We start from the raw sequence: 26886 nt of genomic DNA on the forward strand, positions 1-26886 counted from the left end.
TTGAAATTCAGTTATTTAATACAGTTCAGTATAATATTATCCTCATCCCCATTTCCCAGACTAGGAAATTGAGATGCAGTGAGGTGAAATAACTTACTTCCCTAAGGACACAGGGCTACTAAATTAGTAGAGTCAGGATGTGAAGTCACTTCTTTCTGATTCAATGCCTCCTAACAACCCTAATGTCTTTATACATTCATCATTCACTCGATAAATATTGATTGTGCACCTACTACATGCCATCAATAAGACACAACAAACCCTGCCTTCTAGGAGCTCACAGTATAGCAGTGAAGACAGATGTGAAAACAAACAAGAAAACAGCCACTCGAGACTGAAATAAGGGCAATTATAAAGGACAATTGTAGAGGTACCTTGGAGAAGGGAGGGTTGTGTTAGTCCAGTTCTCTGAAAAACAGACGCTGTGGTAGTTAGATTCAGTTGTCAACTTGGCCAGGTGAAGGCACTTAGTTCTGTTGTTGTGGACATGAGCCAGTGGTACATGAACCTCATCTGTTGCTGATTATATCTGCAGTCAGCTAGGAGGCATGCCTGCTGCAATGAATGATGTTTGACTTAACTGGATGGTGCTTAAATGAGAGAGCTCAAGGTAGCACAGCCCAGGCAGCTCAGCATATCTCATCTCAGCACTCCTCAGCCCAGGCCTTTGGAGATGCAGAAAGGAATCACCCTGGGGAAAGTTGTTGGAACCCAGAGGCCTGGAGAGAAGGCCAGCAGAGATGACCCTGAGCCTTCCCATGTAAGATAGAACCTCAGATGAAAGTTAGCTGCCTTTCCTCTGAAGAACTAGCAAAATAAATCCCCTTTTATTAAAAGCCAATCCTTCTCTGGTGTGTTGCATTCTGGCAGCTAGCAAACTAGAACAGATGCCATATAAGGATTAAAGAGGCAAGGATTCTATTAGAGGAAATACCTGTGTGAGAGAAAAATAGGGAGAGAGCCATTAAAAAGCTGGGAGATTCATCAGACCATGAGATAAATCTGACCCAAATGAAGGAGACAGAGAAGGTTGGGCACAAGCTACCTTAAAGGAGGCTTGACAGAGCCATCGTTAGGGACTCCTGAGACCAAAGTCACCATCAGAGAAGACGCATGTCTCCAAGGGACAATTCTGCCTTAGTATCCCTGCAGTGTTCAATTACTGATTGGTAATGACCCAAGAGAAGTGTAGCGAATGTAGAGATAGATTTGAGCTTGCAGCACATGAGACCCTTGGCCCATTACACTCCTTGTAGTTGGAAGTCTTTGAGATGCAGTCTTCATGGATGCCACAAGGGTTAAGAGTCAGGAAAGACTTTCTAACAGCCATAATTTTGATCTGGGTTCTAAGATTATAAACTCCTGGTGAATCAAGACAATATAAGGAAGAAAACTGAGCACTGTGTAGAAAAGCAAGAACAGATAGACTCAGAATTCAAATGAACTAGTGATGGTGTTACTTGAAAAGCTGTAGACCAGCTATGAGACTTAGTCCTCAGAACTTTCATGAGAGTTTTTCTTGTCGTAGCAAGTGTCCCCAATGTCTTACTCTTAAAATTTAGTGTTTATTAAATATGTTACAAAATAAAATATAATTAGATTAGCACTGAATGTTGTATCACTCACTGTAATTCAGCTCTTCATTTAACAACTTGAAAAACTTTGTAGATTAATAATCAGCCATTTCAGGCAGAGAACGTCTAAAAGATATGTAGTTTATTTACATGTTTATCTGCTCTTTTCTCTGCTGGAGTTGTACTGTTCTTCTGCCTGATGGTAAGAGTGAATTGGATATTTTGAATGCATCCATCAGATTCGGAAATGATTTCTTAATTGACAAAGGTGTTTAAACAGTTAACTGAACAATTATATTGTAAACTTCCATTTTTCTTAAGTACAGAAATAGCACAGCAGGGCCATGGGCAAAAAACAAGTATATCACACAAACATCTTTCTGTGTTGATCTTCCTTTCTGCAATATCCAAGCTTCCTGGCAATGTGCTAGGCACACAGTAGGATACTCAAAGAATGTTTTTAGATTATGTATGATCTCATTGTCTATGAATTTTTGAAAATTTAAATATACAGAAGCAACTGTGTCTTTGTTATATGTGACCACTGAGGTTAAGCTGATCTTATGTTAAGCTTTTAAAATCTGAATGTTACTAATTTATCTAGCTTGGGTTATATACAAATGCTTCATCGGATGTTTACGTTACATCTTTTTTCCCCTGTTCCCCTGTTCTTTCTTCCAACCCAGCAACCTTATGGCTGCCTAGAAGTTATAATAAAGTATATAATTCTTCCTTAAACCCTAAAACACAGGTATATTCGTTAACCAAGTATATAGGAAATAATATCCTTTATTGTGGATCTCTTTGAACCATGAAAAATGATTACCTGTATTCTTACTTAGAAAGTTATGTCATGTCCTTCTTTCATTTTAATATTCCAAGAATTTGTGCCAACCAAGAGGTATTCATATTTCTTCCAATCTGTGCCAACCAAGAGGCATTGTGCTTCTTGCAATTTTCAAACAAGTATGTTAACAAAACTATTTGTTGGGAGTTGCTAACATACATATTGATTTAGTACCTGTAACCAAATTATAATTGCACCATACTCCTGAGAAATTGCTATTTGGAGAATACAATGAACTTGCCATTTTTCTTTCTTTGACAATTCCATTCTAGAAGTCTAGCTTTCTCTTTGTAGTATCCACTTCTTTGGCTGACCTTAGTTTCTTATTTCCAGAAATTATTTACCTAGGTAAGTGTCAGTGTATCAGGAATTAGGTCTTTTTGTTACTCTGAGTTCAGGAGAGAGACCAAAGAAGCTTGGAGAGCTGTCAGACAAAGATACAGGTCTTAACTGTATGGAGGAGAGAAGGAAGGAAGATTGCAAAGAAAAAGTCAAACTGCAGTGCAGTTCTAGGAGAATCTCAGGAAGACCAATGTGGAGTCCTTGTGTCAAAGACATTCTGTAAAGGCTACCGTCTATTAGGATCTCAACGTACCTTTGTAGACTGTAGGTAATCTAGTGACAGTTGGCCTACTAGAGAGAAAGTCACAGTTTTGTCCACCAGTCAATTACCAGCTCACCCCTGCCTGGGATTTCTGAGGCCAAAAATAGTGAGCAATCCCAGCCCATACTGATAAAGATGAGCAGAAAACAAAAAGTTAGCAGACCCCAGCACATGAGAGAAAGTTCTTTCAGAAGGATGCCAGCCAAATAACTGCAGAAGGAATAAAAATTAAACATCACCATTTTTCCAGCCCCTAGTGAAATAGCTGATTCAAGCCAAAATCATCAATGGATTTTAAAAAATTGAGTAAAGGGCTGATGGAGAACTGGATCTTCTTGTGTTGCCGAAGTATCAGTCCACTGACCTCGTGTTAGTTACAAACAGAAAAACATTACAATGGAAGGATTAGTCTGTCACCATCCAAACCCACTGTTCAATCTCGTCATCACTAGTCCTTGCTAGTTATTCAAAGATTCTGCTGGGGGACGGAGGCCTGGACCTTTGCACTCTGCCATCCTGATCAGGGCAGGGATTGATCTTCTTTTACAAGGGGGAAAATTGCAGCATGATGAGAGTGGTATCTGCCTTTTTGAACAGAGAGAATGACATTTTATAGTTAAGGGAAATTCAGATGGGGGAAGAAGTATATATTTTAGAAGTATAAGAAAAGAGATATCAGAGTAAGGAACCAGAAAATGTTCTGCCTGGAAGGAATTGCTGATGTGCTAGGACACCTGGCTTGAGAACCAACATGGGCTTCTGATGGCATGACTCCTTCAGGGCAGACAGAAGTTTCTTGCTTTTTTCTCAAAGCCATGTGCCTGCACTGAAAGTTTGTATGATGTATTGGTGTTTGCAGGAGTTAGTGTTAATTTTTTTCTTCTAAGAAATATCTTGTGTGTGGCAGAGAGGTGGTACACCTTCACTGGTAAAGGTTTGCTGTTTTTGTAAATATGGATGTTTTGCACTTTCAGAAGTGGGTTGGTTAAGATTAAAAACAAGTCATCTGAGTGTACAGGTGGTTCAGTGGTAGAATGCTTGCCCTTCATGGGGGAGACCTGGGTTTGATTCCCAAACCATGTACCCCCCCAAAAAAGGAAAAAAAAAGTCATCTTAGGAAAATTTACAGTGGTAAAGAAGGCATGTGGGACCATTTTTCTCTCCTCTTCCTCAAATTTGGAAAGTTGCTCCTCTGTGAAATGGTCATAAAGATTGTAGAACTCTTTAATGCTCAGGATGGGGAAAAGAAGGGCACATTTATGGCTTAATAAAGTGAGGTCTCAGACAGCCAGGTTCCTGGAACCAGCCTCTCTACCTGAATGAGTGGTGTGGGAACAAAAACCTCACAAGTACGCTTAGCATCTCCAGAGTCTTGTGCTTTACCCTTTACCTCCACTGTTTGCAATCTTGTCATGACCAAAGATATAGTGGCCAAGTAAAAAGTGTTCTCAAAACCTGGTAGTTTGTATTTGCAGACATAAAATGGAGAAGCTGGCTTCTTGGCAGAAATTGGTAAACAGCTCCTAAAACTCATATGGAAAAGCGAAGAACTAAGAATAGCCAAAAGAACTTTGAAAAAGAACAACATTGGAGGACTCACAATTCCAAATTTCAAAACTTAGTACAAAACTATGGTAGTCAATACTGTGTGATACTGGTATAAGGATAGGCATATAGATCAGTGGAATAGAATTGATATTCCACAAATAAGTCCTTACACTAATGGTCAACTGGTTTTTGACAAGGGTGCCAAAACAATTCAATGGTGGAAAGAATAGTCTTTCAACAAACGGTCCTAGCTCACCCCTTCCTTTCATATCCACATGAGAAAGAATTAATTTGGACTCCTAATTCATACCTTTAAAAAAAAAACTCAAAAGGAATCAAAGACCTAAATGTAAGAGATAAAACTTTAAAAACTCTTAGAAGAAGCCGTATGTGAAAAATTTCATAACCTTGGATTAGGCAACAGAGTCTTAGATATGACATCAAAGGCACAAACAACAAAAGATAAAATGGACCTCATCAAAATTAAAAATTGTTGTGCTTCAGTGAACACCATCAAGTAAGTGAAAAGATAACCCACAGAATGGGAGAAAATATTTGCAAATTACATATTTGTCAAAGCTTTGCAAACCACTATTACAACACAATAATAAAAAGACAAACAACCCAATTTTAGAAATGGGAAAAGGATCTGGATAGTCCTGTCTCTGAAGAAGATATACAAGTGATAAATTAGCACATGAAAAAATGCTCAACACCATTCATTCTCAGGAAAATGGAATTCAAAACCACAAGGAGTTATTGCTTCAAACCCACCAGAAAGGCTATAACAATAACATAAATACATAAATAAAAGATGGACAATGACAAGTCTTGGTGAGGATGTGGAGAAATTGGAAATCTCCTATATTTTCTGGTGGAAATATAAAATAGTGTAACCACTCTGGAAAACACTCTGGCAGTTCTTTGAAGGCTTAACATAGAGGCACCAAAAGACCCAGAAATTCCTCTCCTAGATATATACCCAAAAGAAAGAACATATATCCACACACCTTCTATACAAATGTTTATAGCAGTATTATTAATAATAGCCAAAAAAGTGGAAACAGCTCAAACATCTATCAATTGATAAATGGGAAAATAATATGTAGTATATCCATACATGTAATATTATTGGCCATGTAAAGTAATGAAGTACTGATACATGCTGTAACCTGCTTGAACCTTCAAAACAGTATGCCAAGTGAAACAGACCAGTCACAAAATACCACATATTGTATGATTGCAAATATGAAATGTCCAGAATATTCAAATCTATACATACAGAAAATAGGTTAGTGTTGCCTAGGGCCGGGGGAGGCAGGGTCAGGGGAGATATGAGGGTGAATTCTAAAGGGTTGGGCTTCTTTTTGAAATGATTAAAATGTTTTAAAATAGATTATAGTGATAGTTGCATGAAACTGTGAATATACTAAAAACCATTGAATTGTACACTTTACTGGTTGAAATTTATGGCATATGAATTAAATCTCAATAAAGCCATTATATTAAAGAAATAGGAAAAGAATATGAATAGGCATTTCACTAATGAAAATATACAAAGGACCAATAAGCACATAAAAAGATTTTCAGTGTTTTTTGGAAAAAGCAAATAAAAAAACATGAGAAGATGCTACTTTAACCACACTAGGATTCTAAAATAAAAATACAAACAATAACAAGTATTTGGACAGATGTGGAAAAATTGGAACCCTCACATATTGCTGGTGGGAATGTAAAATGGTGCAGCTGATTTGGAAAACAGTCTAATGGTTCTTCAAGGTTTTAAACATAGAAGAACCATATGACCCAGCAATTCCACTCCTAGGTATATATCCAAGAGTAATGAAAGTATATGTCCATGCAATAACATGTACACAAATATTCAAAGCAGCATTATTCATAATATGCCAAATGGTGAAAATAGCCTTGTGATGGTTAAATTCAAGTGTCAGCTTGGCTAGGTTATGATGTCCAGCTGTTTGGTGAAGCAAGCACTAGCCTGATTTTTACTGGGATGATATTTTGTGGATTTAAATCATCAGTCAATTGATTACATCTATGGCTGATTACATCTACAATCGACTGAGGAAATTGACATCAACAATGAGAAAAGTCTTATCTAATGAGCTGAAGGCTGATGATTTCAGCAATCAAAAGGAAAAATTTCCTTCTCTATTTCAGCCAGACAGCTTCTCTTGGGCGAAGTCATTGAAAACCTTTTTTGCAGTTCCCAGCTTGCAGCCTGCACTATGGAATTTGGACTTGCCCATCCCCACAATTGGCCTGAGCCAATTCTTTTTTTTTTTTTTGGCATGGGCAGGCTCCAGGAATCGAATCTGGGTCTCTGGCATGGTAGGCAAGAATTCTGCTGGTGACGAGAATTTAGCGCCAATTCTTATACTAAATCTCTTAATTGTTCATTATAAGTATACGTGTGTGTGTCCTATTGGTTCTGATTCCCTGGAGAATACTAACCAACACAAGCCCAAGTCCATCAACTGATGACTGAATAAACAAAATTTGGTCTATCTATAATCTATGCAATAGAATATTATTCAGTCATAAAAAAGAATGAAGTATTGATACATGCTACAACATGGATGAAACTTGAAAATCTTATGCTAAGTTAAAGAAGCCAGGCACAAAGGGTACATCTTATATGTTTCCATTTGTATGAAATGTCCAAAATAGGCAAATTCACAAAGATAGAAATTAAATTACTGCTTGCTAGGGGCTGAAGGGAGGAGTGAATGGGGAGTGACTGCTTAATGGTCATGGGCATTCTTTTGGGGTGATGAAAATGTTCTGGAATTAAATAGTGGTGATGTTTGCACAGGTCTGTGAGCATCTTTAAAAATCACTGAATGTTACAATTTAAAAGGAGGAGTTTTTTCATATTTTAATTATATCTAATTATAATAATATATAATAAAACCATTATTTAAAAAGGAGAAACAGGAAAAGTCAATAAATGTATTTTAATTCATTTGAAACCTTCTCCCAAAATGTTTATAATAATTTTTATTTTTGTTACTCCTGGACTGTTATACTCAGGCTGTAATGTGGATATTTATAAGAGATTTTCATATCTTTGTTTTCCATGAACATTGCTGCAATACACAGTCTCATACATGAGAAAAAAAATATTAAGAATGCATTGTAGAGTGGGTAAAAAATTAAGAATTAAATGTTTTGACATCAAGATCAGATAGGCTAGAGAGGGAGAATGGAAGTATATATTTGTAAATTTCTCTTACTTCAAGTAATGTGGTATACTATTACTTGAAGGTAGTCTGTGATAAGTTAAAGATACATACTATACACCCTAAAACAAGTGCTAAAATAACAAAACAACATGTTACAGCTAGGAAGCCAACACAGGAGACAAAATGTAATCATAAAAAATAATTACTCCAACAGAAGGAAGAAAAATATTAAAGCAAGAACAAAGAACAAATGGGGCAAAATAGTAAAATGGGAGCTTTTTAACCCTGCCACATCAATAATCAAATTAAATATAAGTGGTCTAAACACCCTAGTAAAAAGTCAGAGATTTTTAGTGTGGATAAAACAGCAAGGAAAAATTGTATGAGTCTACAAGAAACGTGCTTCAAATATAAAGAAACAGATAGGTGAAAAGTAAAAGGATGGGGGCATACAGCAGTTATCCAGCTCCCATTGTGTCATGACCATTGTGCTGGAACCACAAGGACACAACTCACAAAGACCTGGATGTGTCCTCCAGAACTCACAGCACACCAGGGGCCCATTTTGAGGACTGCACAAAGCCAGAGATGATGTAGAAGAAATCAAAGCAGAAATCAGCAAGTATTTTCAATGGAATAAAATGAAGGCACAATATATCACAATTTCTGGAATGCAGTTAACATGATATTTATTGGGAATTTTTACCATTAAATCATATATTGAGAAACAAGAAAGATGCAAAATCAATTACCTCTTTTCTACCTTAATATGAAAAGAAGAAAACCAAATTAAACCTAAAGTAAGCAAAAGAAAAAAGAACATAATAAGGGTAAGAGCAGAAATCATTGAAATACAAAAATCAATATCAATACAAAATCAATAGAGAAAAACCATTGAGATAAAAAACTGGTTCTTTGAAAAAATAAATAAACCTCTAGCCATACTGATCAGGTTAAAAAGGAGAAGACACAAATTACCAAAATCAGAAATGAGAGCAGAGACTTATTAAAAAGCTATAAGAGAGTATGGTATCGACATGAAGCTAGACAAATATATCAATGAAACCAAAGAGTCCAGGAACAGACCCACACATATATAGTCAACTTATTTGTAATGAAGGAGCAAAGGCAATTCGGTGAAGAAAGGACTATTTTTTCAACAAATGCTACTGGAAAACATGAATATACATATGACAATTTAAAAAAAAAGAAAAGAACTTCAAATGAACCTCACACCATATGCAAAAATTTACTCGCGAAGAATCCTAATTTTGGCTACCTATGTGATACCTAAGACTCAGAGTTGGAGTTTTGCAGCTCCGAAAGTCAGCATTGCTACCTACAACTGTGAAAAAAACCATAAAAGAGATTAGGCTTCAATTAGAGATAAGAATGAAGCCAATCTGGTCAGGACTAAGATGAATCAGAAAATGGGTAAGAAGGACACTGTCTTTTAGAACTTTACTTACTGTTTGAGACCAAAGGAAGAGAGCTTTATTTTGTCCAAAAAATAAATTTTCTGTAGCACATAATCTAACTCAACTTGCCTGGAGAGCTCATTTAAACAACCCAAACACATGGACCCAGGAATGGGAATGAGGGCTTATAATTCTGTATAGCTTAAGGTAGTACCCAGATACATCCCAGAGTATGTTGGGCAGTTAATTGAAAAGTATTGGCAAACTCCCTTGAGAGACTGGAGAAAAAATAGGGAACTGTTAAGCTTTACCACCAAGGAAACCCTGATACCTTAATTCAAGGAAGGCCGATGGGTCTGGAACACCTCTGTCAGCTGGGAAGTCACGTGGCTGGCATTTGTTGATTCCTTGCGCCTGAGCTCCATTGATTTCAGCTTCCGTTCCTGTGGGGGTTCCTCATGTTACTTCTCCAGGGCTGGCCTTTATCTCTTGGCTTCCCTTGGCTCTCTGCACGTTTCTGGCTTGCTTAATATCTCATGGAAAGGCACATGACAACATCTGCTGGGCTCAAGCATCTCCAAACATCCGTGTCTCTGTTCCCTGAAGCATCTGTTCTCTAAGAGTCTACATCTGCTCTTCTTTTGGCCCTGAAGATTTTGTCAGCTCTGCTCTGGACTCTCTCCAAAATATTTCCTCTTTTAAAGGACTCTAAATAGTAATAAGAAAGTATATGTCCATACAAAGACTTGTAAACAAATGTTCAGAGCAGCTTTACTTGTAATGGAAGAAAAGGAAACATAACCCAAATGTTCATCAACAGGTGAAAAAATTAATCACTGATGTATTCTAGCTAAATTAATATTAAATCTGAGTAAAAATCTCAAATTAGATGATTTACAAAAAATATGGATGAGCAATGAAACCAAAAATCTTTTAAATGCAAATCACTCTTTATCATATGGTCAGGAAGTGTAATGCCTCTGTTAATTATTTCTTGAAATATTAGAGCCATAATGTAAATTGAAAGTGTAATAATAATCTTGAGCTAAATTTTCAGACTAATCCATCAATGCCCGGGAAAGGGAGGAAGGGATAAAATAAAAATACACTGAATCTTCTCAGGATTTAATAGAAGCGAGAGACAAAATGTTGAATTCTGATGATAGCACTTGGGCCAGCCAGATGAATTTAGAGAATGAATTCATCTCTAAATTGATGGTGAAATGCAGTTTCAAATATCTTTGTTGATCATTTCAAGATAATTTGCAAATTAGAAATAGGAAGTAGACCTTCTAATCACATAAAGAATAAAAAACAAGGGATAATATGAAACTTCTTTATACCAGTAAAATTAAGATAAAAGAAAGAAATTAAGAAGGCAATAGGAATTCATAATAAACAGAAAAAAAGATGCAATAGGGAGCAAATACAATAAACACAAATGGGTTGGTTTTCCTTATTAAAAAACAAATACTCTCAGAGTAAGTAAAAAAAAAAAACAGCCATTAATTGTTGACAAAAAGAATACCCAAAATAAAATGATATAAGAAGGTTAAAATAAAAAACAGGTACAAGGATATACCAAGTAAAATCAAATATAGAGAAATGAGAATGTTTTCATACTGATTGTAGTGGTGAATGCATAACTATGTGATTATACCATGTGCCGGTTTGAAAGTATTATATACCCCAGAAAAGTGATGTTTTTTTTTGTTTATAGTCTTTGTTTGTTTTTGTTTTAAAATGCTCAGAATTTGGGGGAAGGCAGATAAGAAAACATATAGAAAAAATTAAAAATCATCTCTCATTCTACTTTTCAGAGATAATCACTGTTAACATTTAGATCTATTCCTTCCAGTCTTTTTCTATGCATATCTTTGTTCAAATGGAAATTTTAATTTATTTAAAACAAGTACATCATGAATCTGGGGAACAAAAGCAAAAATTAATGAATACAACATAGATTTACAAATTTTTCGTTCCTGCTGTAGTCTTAAAACATAAAAGAGTATATAAATATATACTTATATTTTATGTAAATAACCATTAGCTTAATAACACATATTTGAGGCTTACTATATCAACATACCCATATATGCTCCTTTTTGCTCTTGATCTTAGCAGCATTCAATTAAGGTCTAATATTAATATTAAACTAAGAACAAAATCCAAAAATATAGCAAAAAACATGCAAAGTTTTGAAAGCATGCAGATTTATAAATTAAATAGCCATTCAGCAGCTTGTGCCCCCTGGTCAACCCTGGCCCTCTTTGCGGGGGCTTTAACCAAAGAAAGAGAGAAGTCAGAGGCTGGCATGTTGCCCCATGTTGGTTATCCTGCAGGCACATAATTGCAGCCTCTAATTCTTGCTTCTAGTGGTGCCTCCAGTCCAAAGATCTATGGTGATGATAGCACTTGGGCCAGCCAGCAATATATGTGAATACATTGGTATTATGCAATTGCCACTCTCCTTATAGAAAAGCGACATTTTAATCCTGAACGAATCTTGCCGGGGGGGGCAGCCATTTATTTTAATCCTGATTCAATATTGTAGGGTAGAAACTTTTGATTAGATTATTTCCACGGTGATGTAGCACACCCAATTGTGGATGTGACTTTTTGATTAGATGGACATGTGATTCCACCCATTCCAGGTGCATCTTGAGGAAAAGTGACTTGTCCAAAGTCACACAGCTAGCCATTGATAAAACAATGTCTCAAACACAGCCTTTCCTACTTCAAAATCCATGCTATTAAGCATGGAGCAATTTACATATTTAAGTGTGTGAAAAATCAAAATCATAAAAGTATCAGAAAAAATATATATAGGGGAGTTTTGTTTCGTTTTTAAGTCATGGGGTAGAAGGTCAATCATTTTTTTTACATTAAGGCCAGGAAGTAACTAGGAAAAACCTAACAGCTCTGAATTAATTAAAAATTAAACACTTTTGTATAAAAAAAAAACATCAGAAACAGAGGTGAAAGAAAAATGCAAACAAGGAGAAATATTTACAATATTTATGACAAATAGTTACTAGCCAGAAAATGCAGAAAGGGTCTACAAATCAATTTTGAAATAATCAGAAAAGACATAAACAGAAAAAAAAACACAAAACATCAAGAAACAGAAAAAAAGATACTGAATTACATCAATATCAATACAATTTAATTTTATGGAGCCCTTAAAAGACCAAGTAGATTGCCTGTAGTCACATGAAGAGATGTTCAGAAGATACTATTGGGTGAAAAAATAAAGTTATAGAGAACTATGCAAAGGATGATCCCAATCTGCAGTAAATTTTAAATTTGTGTATATTGTGCTTAGAAAGAGTTTAAAAGGATGTACACTAATGTGTTAATAGTGAGGATTTAGGGGAATAGGATTATAAAGTAGGGGAAGATGGAGAGTGTTTCACTTTCGGTTGCATGTAATACTCTAAGGTTTTTCTTTTTTTGCAATGTGCAAGTACCTTTATAATTCACATGTATTAGTTGTTATATTATTGATTAAAAGTAGTGTTCACTGCAAAAATGACAATCGCATGTAGCAGATTATATATTAAAGATTATATATATTAAACAAGCAACAAAATATGAGTAATACAAGTTGAAAAATAATGGTGTTTATATTTGTATATTGGGGAGGGGGAGGTGTGGAAGAAATACCCTGGACTGTGAGTGGGTATCTCTCGGGTTTGGAGTTGTAGGGGTTTTCATTTTTACTTAATATGGTCCATTTCAGGATTGTTTGATCCTAAGCGGAGGGAAAAATGCATCTGTCAGTCATGTGTATATCAGTGGGAAGTAAGTTCACTGGCCTGGGAATCAGAAAAACTAGGCTCTGATACTGTCTCTCTTCCTTTCTTCTCTTCCAGTTTTCTCACCTATAAAGTTGTTTGACCTCATCCAACTTCTAAAATCCCTCCCAGCTCTAACAAGCTATCTCTTTATGATTCTACAGAATTCAAAGCTCATGCATTAAAAAACAACCTTACCAGCCACTGAAAATTGCCTGGAAATGTTAATGCCCCTTTTAAACAACAACACCAATAAACTAATGATTTTACTATTGCCATCTTCTGTTCCTGGTGCCCACCCAATAGGATTGCTTTACGGTTGGAAACAAACATCCCGCAAAACGCAGGGGCTGGGGGCAAAGCACAATACAGGGATGACCTATGGTAGAAGGTAGTCATGATCTAAAAATAGCACAGGTCAAATTAGAGAAGTTATTTTGTTGTTATTGTGTTTGTCGGTTTTGTGCTTTGGTAAATACGCGCGAGTTCCATAGTCAATTCCTGCCCTGACATAGCCCAGTCTTCTGTTTTCACCAGTGAGCAAGCCCCTGCCCCCTGACGCCCCTCCCCCAACCCTCTCCAACCCCATCCCATAGGTTCCTTGTTAGCAGCCTTCGCTTTCAGGGAGATTGTAACATTCCTGAAAGAACACCAAAATACAATTCTGCTCATCATTAATCCTTGTCTTCTCAGGCCTCCACAGTACAATCGCCTCTCTATTTCATTCATGGCTCCCCCATCTACAACCTGCACAAATTCGCAGTCAATCGGAGAAGTAATTACTTTTGTCCCGGGAATACCACAAGCCAACTCTTATTTCCACTAGACACAAATATCAGTTAGGCATAAAATTCAACTTATGCCTTAAGTGCTGCAGAACCTCCCACCAAAGGAAGGGAAAAATGATTCCTTAACCTGATTTCCGGCTTCAGATTTTAAAAGGGAATAAAAGGGCAGGAATTCTTTCAAACCGTTTAAATGGTCCAGTTTTTACATTCTTTGGAGCAGTTTTCTCCGTGCAAAACTTAGGTAAAATCTGTAAAACTCTGAGAAACATAGAAAAATGAAGTTCCACATTTTTCAGTAGCTCAGAAGATGCTTTAATAAATCAACTTAAAATGGCAATTGAAGACTATCAGTTGGCTAATTATGGAATAAATTTATTCAAGGTAATTGAAGATAGGATAAGGATTAGATCTGCAAAAAAACAAGAACTCCCTCAGTTCTTGTGATTGATTTTACCGGGTGCAGGCAAAACTTGAAATGCATCTGCTGATAGAAATCAAATACTGCAAAATAAAAAGTGAACATTAAATTTTATTACATAACTAGTAATCAAATAAATTCTCCCATATTATCATTCGTTTTCAAATGCTTAAAATTTAATAAAATCCACCAACCTGGCGAATACAATAGAATCTTCCTAAAATAATTAATATTATGTGAGAATGTTTTGTAGGTCCTTCCTTGCGTGTTCCAAGTTGTGTTATTTTCTTAACGCTCTGCTTTTCTTTTGAAGTTATGTGTGTGTGTGTGTGCATACATGGACACAATACATCCACACACAGACAAATGCCCACATACCTGACACAAACAAGAGGGCTCTGGTGCTTGACCAGCCTGTCTTCCTTCTCGTATTAATACAACTACTAATCACACACCAGAGCCCTATAATCTTGAACTTTGGGAAACAAAATACATTCATCAACGTTTGAAAAGTAACCCCCAAGAAATGCATTCCTAAATCCTTTAAAATAAACAAATTAAGAGTCCAAGAATAGGAATTCAAGGAGATTTAAATTTGAATTAGCTTAACTACTTTTGACAAGTTTACACATGAAAGACACCAAGATTGTATGTACTACTTGCTGCTTTAAGAAGTTTCATTCTGTCTGTCTATATAAAAAGTTTCAGCCAAAGTTAAATCAATCTCCTCTGCTGATTTTCAACATTAGACAAATACCCAGCCTTTTTTTTTTCTTTTTTTTTTGAACCCTGCTTTCAGCCTGACTTTTTCCCCGATTGAAATTCAGGACCTCAATGGTTGGTTTTTCTTGGTTCTAAATGTTGATAAAAAAGGGTTTTCTCCACTCCCTCAATTTGATGTGACAGGCTTCTGACATGAATAATGGAAGCATTTCTTTCACAGGCAAATCAACTTAATTTAGCAAGCCTTTATACTCTCAGTGGGCAAGCCACAATCCCCAAGATTCCATGAGAGCCTTTAAGTTAGATGAAATCTTTAGAATTTGCAGAAAATGTATAAAGTAAACAACACTTATTTTGTCACAATACTTGAATAACTTTTATGCAGGAGTTACAGATGAATATATTACTTCCTAATCAGATCTTGATTTACAAGCAATTTGTGATGAACCCTCCAAGCACAAGGGGATCTAACTCCCAATAAGAAAAATAAGGAAAGTCTCTACACAAATAAAATTTAAAGCCTGCAGATTGAAAATAAAACAAAACAAAAGGCTGGTGGGGAGAACACTTCCTTCCCCTAAAAAAAAAAAAAAGACGAATTAAAATCAAGGTACACATACCTTGTAGGCCTCAGTACAGCACCAGCGAAGATGTATTTTGAACAACGCTTTTATGCAGTATCTTGGATAACTGTAAGGGCAGCAATTCCTAGCCATCAGGTTAAAAGAAATAGATCCTACAGTCACTTCCACTTCCAAATTCAGGACACAGTCTGTTATTCCCCTGAGAACATTTCAGAATAGAAAGAAGACATGTTAATAAGGCATTGGTGAAAGAGGGAGTGATGAGACTTGTAAGAATAAAACTAAGACATATGCCTTCTGAGTTGACCATTGAGGAATGTTTAAAAAATGAATGCAACCAGATTTAGAGTGCAGCAGGTTTTGCATCAAAACATCTATCAGAATATGGTGGTTGTCATTTGCCCTCTGGCCTTTTGATGTATTTATATAAGGGAAGCTTGGAAGAAAAGAGAGAAGACAGGAGTGGGAATCTGGAGACAGGCTCCAAGCTCAGCCAGAAAATTCCCCCAAGTGACCTTAGACAAGTCCCTTCCTCTGGCTGGACTTTGGAGTCTCTTCTGGCCAATGAGATGGTGTGGAACTAGATAATCTCTAAATTTCTTTCCAACTACAAAATGCTATAATTCTATAGCCTGGTGACAAAAGTCCAGATGAGTAATGATAAAAATGGAAATGCTATAGATAATCATAAATCTCAAAGAAAACTTACAACTCTGGAATTAGGGGTTGAGTTGGTTTAGCAGATTAACCATAAGCTTCCTCTAGCAGCTTTCCATAATTTAGTGTTTCCAAATATGTCTATATGAGAAAAATGTGCTTGCATCTGTGAAGGAAAAACCAAATAACAGAGTTCTCTGGAGCGAGAACAGTTTCTATCCTAAATTGTTTTTGTTATCATCAACTTCTGAGGATATTTATAAAGTGGTAAATGACCACTGAGAAGAGAATTCTGCCTACATGCACACTTTTAAAAAAAAATTTTATATTCTTATTCTTAATTTAGTACAATTTTCTGCACACACACAAAAATATACCTGTCCCAATAGTATACTTGTTCAATAAAGACAGCTTCTGTTTTACTGTTATTTAAATTTTAATGACATGTTCAAGAAAAAAAAAAACTGACTCCCTTAATGTCAGACCTTTCATATTGTATTCCTATCTCACATTACATGTTAAGATTACAGGATTTGTAAATCAGGAGGTAACTGTTCCAGAAAAAAAAATGATGCTCTAAATTTCAAATAATAAATCCTTAACAACCAAGCATAGTTTTCACATATTGTTTCAGACAATAAAGACCTGTGGTTTGCTTTGGTTTGGTTTTTTAATCCATGTTCAACACATTCTCCCTCTCTCTCTCTCTCTCTCTCTCTCTCTCTCTCTCTCTCTCTCTCTCTCTCTCATAATTAGCTAATCAGCCAATTAGGGGCTCCAACAATTACAAATGTCAGGGAAAGGAGAAAGGAAAGAAAAAATGGGAAACCAGTCAAGGTAGAACAAAATTCTTTTATTTTAAATGGTGTCCACCATTAACCCCAAAGAATTCTACTCCACCTTGATGGATTTGCTGTTCTCAGTCTGGACCCCTCCCACTTGCCTTCCCTATTATCATTGTTAGGTCAGTTAATTGGCTGATTAAGGATACCCCTGCATTTTTATTAACTGGCAATTAGAGTCAGACCCGGAGGCATAGAGGATCCTTTCTAACTGGAGGGTGTCACTTGAGTTACAAAGATTAATAAAGTCAAATGAGTTTTAAGGTCTCGTTTGGTTAATTTAGGCTTCTTTGGATGGATAGTTAGTTTAGCATCATCCATAGCTCTAATACCATCTCAGTTGCCTTTATGTCAAACTGCGTTTATTCGAGAGCAAGCAATCATTTAATTCCCAAACAGGAAGAAAAGTACATCTGGGAATATTATTTAATCACAGGCCCTAGAGTTGCCTCCATCTGTTATAATAAAAATTCTTATATTTTATTCACACCCTTCTTGTTTTGTCTCTACATAGGTCCATTTCAATAAAAGGCCGAAGCTCCCCATTCAGACAGCCGGCAGGAGTGTGACGTCCAACGTGCCTGAATCCCCTCAGCCTAGTAAATCCTCCTACAGTCTCTTTCCATAACTTCTCGAAGACGACCTAGCATTTGTACGAATATCCGTTATGCCAGGAGCCCACTCATGTGCAAGGCAAATTCTCCCTTGTAATCCCAAACTAGCGTATGTTATGAGAAAGTAAGGGAGAGGGAGACCCACAAAAAGTGCTGGGGGCCATATAAAGTGGTAGTTAATCCCAAGAGCTTCCACTCAGATCCAGCCTAAGTATAAACCACAGTTCCAAAGTATCCTGGCGTCAGCTACTCAGCCTGTGCAAGCAAGTCTTCGTTTCCTCAACTGTAAAATGACGATAACAGGATCATTTTACAGGTTTAGGAGAAGGATAATGAGAGAATGCACACCAAGCATTTCAAACTGGGGAGGCCACTGGGCGTGCTCACAATGCTGAGGCCTGCCAGTTATTCCCAAAAGCTGTTGCACCTTTGGGGCTGAGCACGTGGAGAATTCTGCCAAGTGACTCAGTATCCCGTGGTCATAGAGGATAGGAGCATGGGCTGTGGAGCTGGGCTGCCTGAGTTCACATCTCTGCTGTTACTAGCTGCTTGACCTTAAGCAATGTATTTAACCCTCTCTATGACTCAATTTCCTCATCTGTTAAAGAGAGGACAATATAACATATAATCCATGTCGCAAAAATTAAATGAGTTATACATGTAAAATTCTTAGAAGAGCACCTGGCAACAGTGAGTGCTATATAAGAATTTGCTAAATTAAATAAGTAAAACCTGTACTGCTTTAAGCAGGATTCACTTTGTCCTCATGTCACTGGCACCTTGCCTCCAAAGGCAAGTGTTTAGGACACTATGATGCATTTGATCCTTGGCCCAGCTTTGCAAGATAGCAATGAGATGACCAAAAACCAGAAAGGGAAGATGGTGAAGGAGCCAGAAGTCCAAAAGCCAGTAATGTATCTCACTATGTTAGTTTACTTGGTTTGCAATCCCAATGACACACAGTGACATACAAGCATCCATAACCTTTATTAGCCCTCTAACCTGAAACAGGCACAGCAGGCAGCAGATCTAGCACTAGTCAAGACTCATCTCCTCTCCCCCTAAGTTGTTCTCTCCTTTCCCTGCAACATATAATGCTAACACCCCTACTTTAAAAAAAATGCTCCAAACACACACCAGAATATTAGGGTTTGATGATCTCTCTCCACATCCTATGCCCTCATTTTATAGATGAAGTCACTGGGGCCCCTAGAGGGAAAGTGACTGGCATTAAATGATCAAATTCATATATTTGTCCAATCTCTTCAGATTCAGTATCAAGTTGCACTTAGAGAAGAACAATGGACTACTCTCATTCCAACATTTGCCATTTGGATTCTTTGCAGACTGGCATGCCTTCCAAGAGTTCAAGCCAAATGCCACTTCATGAGTTCTGATGTGCTCTTCGCATGGGGCATTCCAATGCAAATCAAGTGTCGTGGTCATAACATCTTGGTCTTGTTCTGCTCCCAGATTTGCATGCCTAATATATGCAAGTGTCCTATAGTCCAAGGGCATCTGGGGGGATGGGGGGTGGCAGTAAAACGACACAGGAAATATTGCCCTTTCATGTTTCTGTTTTCTCAGTGGCAGTTTAGTTTCCCCAAAATAGCATTTTTACCCCAGATGTGAACCTGAAGAGTCAGATCACATGACCAGCCTGGAAACAAAAAGGAGATAGAATTTGGAAAGAAAAAGGAAGACATTGCTGAGTCCAACCCCATCCTTGTTTTATATATGAGGAAATGCTAAGTCCAAGAACGCAAGGCACAGGGCTAATTAAGGACAGAAAAAGGTCTAGACCCCAGGTCTCTGATTCCTACACAGTTTTGTGCACAAATTTCAGTTTACATGAAATTCATTCAATAAATGTGTGACTTGAGGTGGAGGTGAATCATGTTATCCCAGAATACAGTCTTGGGACTTAAATTCACAGACCCTCTGTGTTAAACACATTGCTGTCTTTTCATGAGCAGAAAAATTTGATAACTTCCATAACTGCTCCTGGAATTCTGAGTATGGGTGATAGAAATTGCTAGGGGAGTTGCAAAGGAAGGTCAAAATGGTACTCACACACTCTATGTCTCACAACAAAAACTCCCTAGAAATATTTACTCAGCACCCTGCCTTTTATCATTTGTTAATGTTTGATCATGTTAAATTAAGAATTAGGATTTTTCTAGATAGCCAGACTGCATTTGGAGAAATCCAATCATAGAACATTTTTATGGTATATTTCTTTCCCTAATTTTCTTAGTTATCTACTGATCTTCATTTGCCAATGAGAACCATACATTCACATTGAAGTTTGGGAGAAAATGAATGACATTTCTTGCTATGTTATAGATCAATAGTTAAACGATCAAAACTTCATTCTTTTCCCATTAATATTGCTTATTTGCCTCATCTCAATGTACATCAAATGGTAATAAGATATGGCATATATAAAGTGTGTGACCAGTGCCAGTAGGTTTTGTTGTTTTCTAGAATTTTCTTAATTGCTTGCATTGTGTGTCAAGATCTGATTCTCCCTGCCTTGTTAGAATGGTGGTTCTTCATAATGCCATTGAAAAGAGAACTAGAAGGAGTTTTGCCAAAGCAAGGAACAGAGGCAACATTTCCTAAGGGCAGGGCAATGATTTTTACTTTTAGGATTTGGAAAATAAAATGCATTCCATTCTGTGAAGCTTGTTGAGTATAAAAAAGAATATTTTACCAGGAAAAAAGAAAAAGAACAAAAACCACTCAATTTGAAATTGTGCACCGATTTCAGAGGTTTCAGGTTAGAACACATTTCTGGAAATAGAAAACTGACTAATATAAAGAAATTTTCTTGCCAACTTCAAGTAATGACCTGCCTTGTACAGCTATGTATACTTTACTTCACCTAATAAATGTCCTCCTTAGCTATAGGAGAAAAGATTAATTTTTGGAAATGAAACCACATGCTAACCTCTCCAAGGGAGTTCACTTTTTGAATCAATGGGTAAATTATTTGCGATGTGAATAATCCCATCCTACTTTATCTATTGTTGATGGTTGTATTTTTGTTTATTAAATTTCTTAACACAGAGCTAGCCTGCATAAACTTATCTCTCAGCACTTGAAAGACAGGGCTTTGGGGAAACAGAAAAGCAGGGCAGGAATAAGTAAGGTAAGTAAGGACACAGGGTGGGAAAGTCAGAAGACCTGGGTTGAATCTCGGTCTCACACTAGCCAAAGAACCATGGATGAGACAGTATATCACTACAGGCCTAGGGTTCTTTACCTATAATATTGTCACATAAAGAAACTGTGACAATCAAAAGTTGTCACCTATGTGAATTGCAAAATGCTAGACAAATGAGGTTGATAATTAATGATAATAAAACCAATGAGTTCTATGCCCCTACTCTCCTTGCCAAGCCCGATAATGGAAATGATACTCATCAGGTCCAGAACAGAAAGTCCCACATCAAAGAGCACAATTTAAATTTTTAGCCTATGGTTGGAGCTCTGGATGGAAAAACAAAAGAAGGAAGGCAGGTAACACCAGAAAATCCACATTAGGTTGGATCTAACTTAGCCTGTATGACGTCTATGACAATGGCACCAAGGCACGTGTTGAGGAAATGGAAAATAGTTTCACTCACACCAGGCAAACTCAGTGCAGAAAACATGTGGAGAAATCCCCAGGCAATCAGTGAATTTAAACTCTTTTGGGATCTATTTCAAATTTGATCCTGTACAATATGATGAGGGTAGCTCTTTTAATTAATTGATTTGAAAAGTACTGATCCTTTAAGGCCCAGTTCAGTCACCTCTTCCATGACCAGCCATGGTCCCCTTCCATTGGAATTAATCTTTCCCTCGTCTCTGCTCTAAATACATATGGTATGCCTTTAGTGTGGCACTCATTCATATTTAGCTTATATTAGAGTTCTGCATCTGTGTGTGTGTGTGTGTGTGTGTGTGTGTGTGTGTGTGTGCATGCACTACCTCCCCTATAGGAATATAAGTTCCTGAGGACAGAACCCATGTCTTGATCATCACAGCCTCTAGCACAAAGTCTTACACATAGTAGCTGCTCAATAAACACTGCCAGCTGTTAAAGGGAATGGGTACCAAACATATACTGTCACATTAAGTATTTCCTTTTCCTGTGCCCTAAAATTATCTTCTTCAAGCTTAAAGGAACTCCTTCCTTATTGGATTCTTAAATTTAGGGAACAAGTCCATAGAATAACAGCTGACTGTAGGTGAATTTGGGGGGGGAGGGGTGGCGGCAAAGGAAATATCAGCCCCAAACATAAGCATCATAATTACTGTTCTTGAAGCAAAGTTGCCAACGAACTCAGATTTGAAAGGAGGGATTCCTGTTCCGAACAGAAGTGAGTAGAGCTGTGTTATTAAATCCCCCAAGGGAGGTCAGCGTACTTGAGTTAGCACAAGTCTCTATCCCAATTAGAGGTTAGATCCATCTAAGACGCTGCTATCCAAAACAGGAGCCACTAGCCACATGTGCCAACTGAACACTTGAAATGTGCCGAGACTGAACTGAGATGGACTGTAAATGTAAAACACACACCAGATTCAAGGGGGAAAAAATAATATAAAATGTCTCATTAATAACTTTATATTGATTGCATGTTAAAATTATAATATTTTAGAAACACTGGGTTAAATAAAAAACATTTTTTAAATGAGCTCCATCTGCTTCTTTTTTTAATATGGCTACTGGAAAATTCAGAATTACCTATGTGGCTTGCATTATACTTTTATTGAGCAGTACTGCTCTAAGTGATCAAGAAACTAAGAATGATCGACAGAGGAGCTAAAATTGGAAACCTTCTCCCAAAGATTCTATCCTTAAAAAATAAAAACAACTAAATATTAATGATTAGCACATTTGCCATCCCCTCTTAAGGCCAGCCAGACCCCAACAACCAAAGGGCCATGGCATTAAGCACTAATACAAGACTGCCTCTTTATATCCCAAATATCTGAGCTTGTATCCAGCTAGGAGCAGGAGTGCTGTATGAATGCAGAGGAGAGAACTCTGAAAGTTTCAAGAAGAGTTAAAGGTAAATAAGAGAAGTGTTCTTGGCATTTCTGAACAATGAATCCTCAGTATTTACCAATTTAACTTGTGCTGATATGAAGCCACAAAAAGCTGAAAAGGTAAGAGAAAATCCAAATGATCAGACTATACTGCCTTGTAATCTAACAGTGTTTCTTGAATTGAATTAAATTTGGAAAAGGTTGTCTAATTGAATTTGATCTCTTTTTAAAGTGAAGTAGCAATCTAAGCAGCGTATGTCATATGCACAGCTAAAACTCTCTCCACTGAGCCTTTCTGTACCCCGTATCGTGGGCACGTACTATGCTATTTTAACCCATTATTGAGTAAGTACTGGATCCTACTAGGGCATTAGCTGATACAGGGCAGAATGAGGTATAAACTAGATCTTCATTGTAAGGAGGGCCCCTGTGGCATGACCCCTGGTGTCCACATCGTAACAGAAACTCAGAATATTTTGCACACACCTTCAGAATTTAAATTTTATCATCCATGAAGGTTTACATTTCATGTATATGGGCACAGACATTATCTGAAATTGGAGTATTAAAAAAAGACTTCAAGAAATAGGAAGAACTGATTTTGAAGCTAAGGAAACGAACTGAAAGACTAGCCTCATCCAATTGCACAAAGTTCCACTAAAAACATGAAAAGCCAAAGCAGCACCAACAGGCCTATTCAGTCAACTCAGTGCAACAGTAAAGAAAAATATTCAAGGCAGGTGGCATTTTGCATTGTGAAAACAGACTGAGCAGCTGATTGGTCGATCTTATTCTCAACAGGTTGTGTGGGCATCCTTTAGGCATGGACTTAATCTGTGGCTATTGCCTTAATGGAGGCAAAAATCCGATTGGCTATAGCAACATGAAGATGACCACAGTGACCCAGCAACCTCTGCGCAAACTTTACCCAACATTCGGACACTCTTCTGCTGGGCTGTTCTGAATGAGAACCAAATCTATTTATGTATTTTCCTATTCTTCTTTATCACCTCCTTGTGTACCATTGAGCAGTTTTTTTAGGAGACGAGCCATTATTACGATGTTGTCAAGGCCCTTCTCGTTTTCTAGTTCAAATCCTTGTTCATGCTGTTTGCTAAGTACTTGTTCCCTGTGACAGCTTTCAGCCAAACAGAACAAACTGAATGCTGCATTCCAAGCCACTCTGTCCTGCTGGGCTCCGAGTGAAACAAGCTCTTCAAACTCCATCATGTGAACTTTTCACAAGGAACAATCTCCCTCAGACAATTCCATTCAAAGATACTATCCGTGAAACTGGGACTTGGGGAAGAGGTGACATCACAGGCTTCCCCTTCTGGCCGGGGTCATGACCACCAAAGTTGTATGTAAGAGGCTCCCACGTGGTTTGGCACATGATTTTCTTAATGGTCTAACATTTCCCCTGACTTTCCCATAAGCTTCCAATTTAAGATATTCCCACTTAAATACAAAATTCAGTACTGGTGTCAAGAAAGCCTGGGATTTCAAGAAGTAAAGAATGAGAAACTTGTTGCCCAGGTCTCTGTTAGGAGGTTAAACATAAGACATACTATATAATATATACCATATGTGGCTCTTGAGGCAGTACATTAGGAAACTTAAAAACAAATATATGATATCCAAACAAAAGGCTGAACATGAAAAAGGAAGAGGGGAGTTAAAGGGATTAGATTTTTTTTTAAATGTCTGAAGCCAAGATTTAGAGGTGAGTGCATTAAAAAATGCAGGATAATTGCTCTGCAGTTAGGCTCACCCCAGGAGAGGAGCAAATACACTGCCTTCCAAGAAATCTTAAGATTGCCACAGAAAGACCTGCCTGTTGGCTCCTGAGGAAGGCTTTGGGCTCTCGAAAAAAAAGCTCTGTAAGCAGAAGGGAGCAGCTCGTGGGTTCAGGATGACTTCCATGCCAGTTCTGATCAGAGTTGGGGCATGTGGACTTGTGGCCTTCCAAGTCCTCTTTTAGTCCAACTGAGGCTATAAACTTATCCTAATGTGTAACAACTTCCTGCTCAACTTACTCCTTTGAAAAAGAAAAGTGCCTAAGGGGGCGTGTGCTTGTAACATACCCCAAAAGCACTCAGAATTGTTTTGTTTTGCTTTGTTTTGTTTTAATTCTTGATCTGCTGAAAAAAAGATGCAACCAAAAGAGAAAGAAGGAAAGACGATTCTTCCCATCCTACAAGTGGCCATGTTGTTGCCACCTGGCGAGTCGCCCAGCTTGGAATTGTTTCAACCTGGCAATCCTCATTCCCAGGGACTCACAAAGCCTACCTGGTCGGACACTAGATTATCAAAACGGGAATAACACAGAAAAAAGGACATCAGTATCACTGCCTACTGAATGACATCCCAGATCGGAAAGTGCCTGTGGGTGGCAGGGACCTGAAAAATCAACCAACACAACTAACTCCTTTATTCCACAGACCAAGCAAAAGAGGGCTCAGAAGAGAAACTGACTTACCCAAGGTCAGTGATTGAGAGAGTCGTGGTTTAAAACTAGATCCACGTGTGCTTGCCACCGATGCCTGAGACACTGTGATCCTATCTATAAATAAGAATGAATGACAGGAATTTAGGAAATGCTACGCTTCTTTGGGAAAGCACGTGGTGTGGCCCCTTGGAATAAAACTGCTCTGCCCAAGTTTTGGTTTGACCTTTCCTTTCCCATAATATAATTTTATGACAAAAGCAATTTTTTTCATTAAAAACATAAAAGTAGAGTAGCATGCTGAAAATGGTTTTTCATCCTACACATGGAGATTCGCACATTCCTCCCTAGGGAAGCGAGCCCACTGGGATGAGTATCACTGATTTCCAGTCTAGTGGGACAACCCACGAAGCAACCTGGCAATGGCAGGGATGGTTGTGACAGAGGCAAGCCCCAAGCAGGAGGGGCAAGGAAGGTAACTTTTAAAAGATAAAAGCCTGATGTGAGCTTTGAAGGCTGAGTAGGACTTGAGCTGGCAAAGAGCAGGGCAGGGCAGGGCATTCCAGACCACAGGAGCAACAAGGAAAAAGGGTCCAGAGGCAAGTGATGATACAAAGTTCAGGAAGCTTCAAGTGGTCAGTTTGGCCGGAAACTAGAGTGCATTGGTGGTGGCAAGGGGTGACCTGTGCTCCCTGAAAGCACATCTCCAACAACTTGCCCCAAATAAATACAACATGGCAAATAAAAGAGTGTGCCTGCCAGGCCAGAGTGACTTCACAATACAAATGCCCTAGCTCCACCCATCCATCAACATATGAATTAAAAGGTCACACACAATATAACTAAGGGAGGTACAGTAAGGGAGCAATTGACTGGAACCTGGTATGGGGTAGTATTTACCAATAAGTCGCTGTGGCCCTTCCTGGTGAGGTCGGTTGCCCCAACTGTAAGATAAACAATCACCCCTGCCCTGGGTGATCTTTAAGGTCCTTTTTAGCTCTGAATTTGGAAAGGATCCCACCATGGTTGGACTACTAGAAGACTCAAATGCAGAGCTCTATAAACCTCCCACAAAGGCCCAAGTTGATCAGCCTCCAATCTTCCTTCGACCCCTACTCCATCATCATTTCATAAAAGGCGAGTGATCTAATTCCAATGCTTCCTGACTAACCGTCCATCATTTTAATTAGGATGCAGCGGTCTAATGGATAAAATACTAGAAGTTAAGAAATCAGAGCCTTCTCCTAGGCGTTTATGAAAGGAAAAAAATGAGGAAATTTCACTTACTAATATATGCTTGCTTCAGTCTTCTCCTCTATGCCCCTAGAAGGAAAATGTTTGAAATATGCAAAGTGATAACCAAAACTGTACTGATAAATGGGAAGATTCACTTTAAGCCTGCAGGGCAAATTCACCGACAATGAAACATCAATCAATTAAAAATTAGATCCTTGGATTGATCACAAGTCTCCTAATCAACCCCTGGAGGAGGAGGGGAAAGGGTGGTGTTCACACTAGGCTCTGCCTCGGAATAACCCAGGCACCCTCGTGAAAATTAGGCAGCTTTGGAGACACCACCCCACCACCCTGCGCTAGAGATTTCAATTCCACTGGAGTCAGGTTCTGAAGTTGCCACTTTCACGAGCTCCTCGAGAGATTGTGATGGGAGCCAGGCAAAGGGCCAATCATGCTTTCAAAAAGCTAAATCCAAGGGTTAGGAATGAGGGTAAAGATGCACAGGGGGTAAACATCTAGAAGTTAGGGTACAGGCTTCAGGAGT

At 37.9% G+C, this 26886-nt stretch overlaps 1 long non-coding RNA gene across 1 annotated transcript in view; it reads right to left on the reverse strand.

Moving 5' to 3' along the window:
* LOC143671467 (uncharacterized) overlaps positions 1 to 9864 on the reverse strand; it is a 91917-nt gene extending 82053 nt beyond the window's left edge. The window contains exon 1 of the long non-coding RNA XR_013169571.1: positions 9529 to 9864. This is a non-coding gene — a long non-coding RNA (uncharacterized LOC143671467). The remainder of the gene's footprint in view (positions 1 to 9528) is intronic.
* Between the last annotated feature and the right edge of the window lie 17022 nt (positions 9865 to 26886).

Source organism: Tamandua tetradactyla, chromosome X, assembly GCF_023851605.1.
Source record: "Tamandua tetradactyla isolate mTamTet1 chromosome X, mTamTet1.pri, whole genome shotgun sequence".
Taxonomy (NCBI): Eukaryota; Metazoa; Chordata; class Mammalia; order Pilosa; family Myrmecophagidae; genus Tamandua; species Tamandua tetradactyla.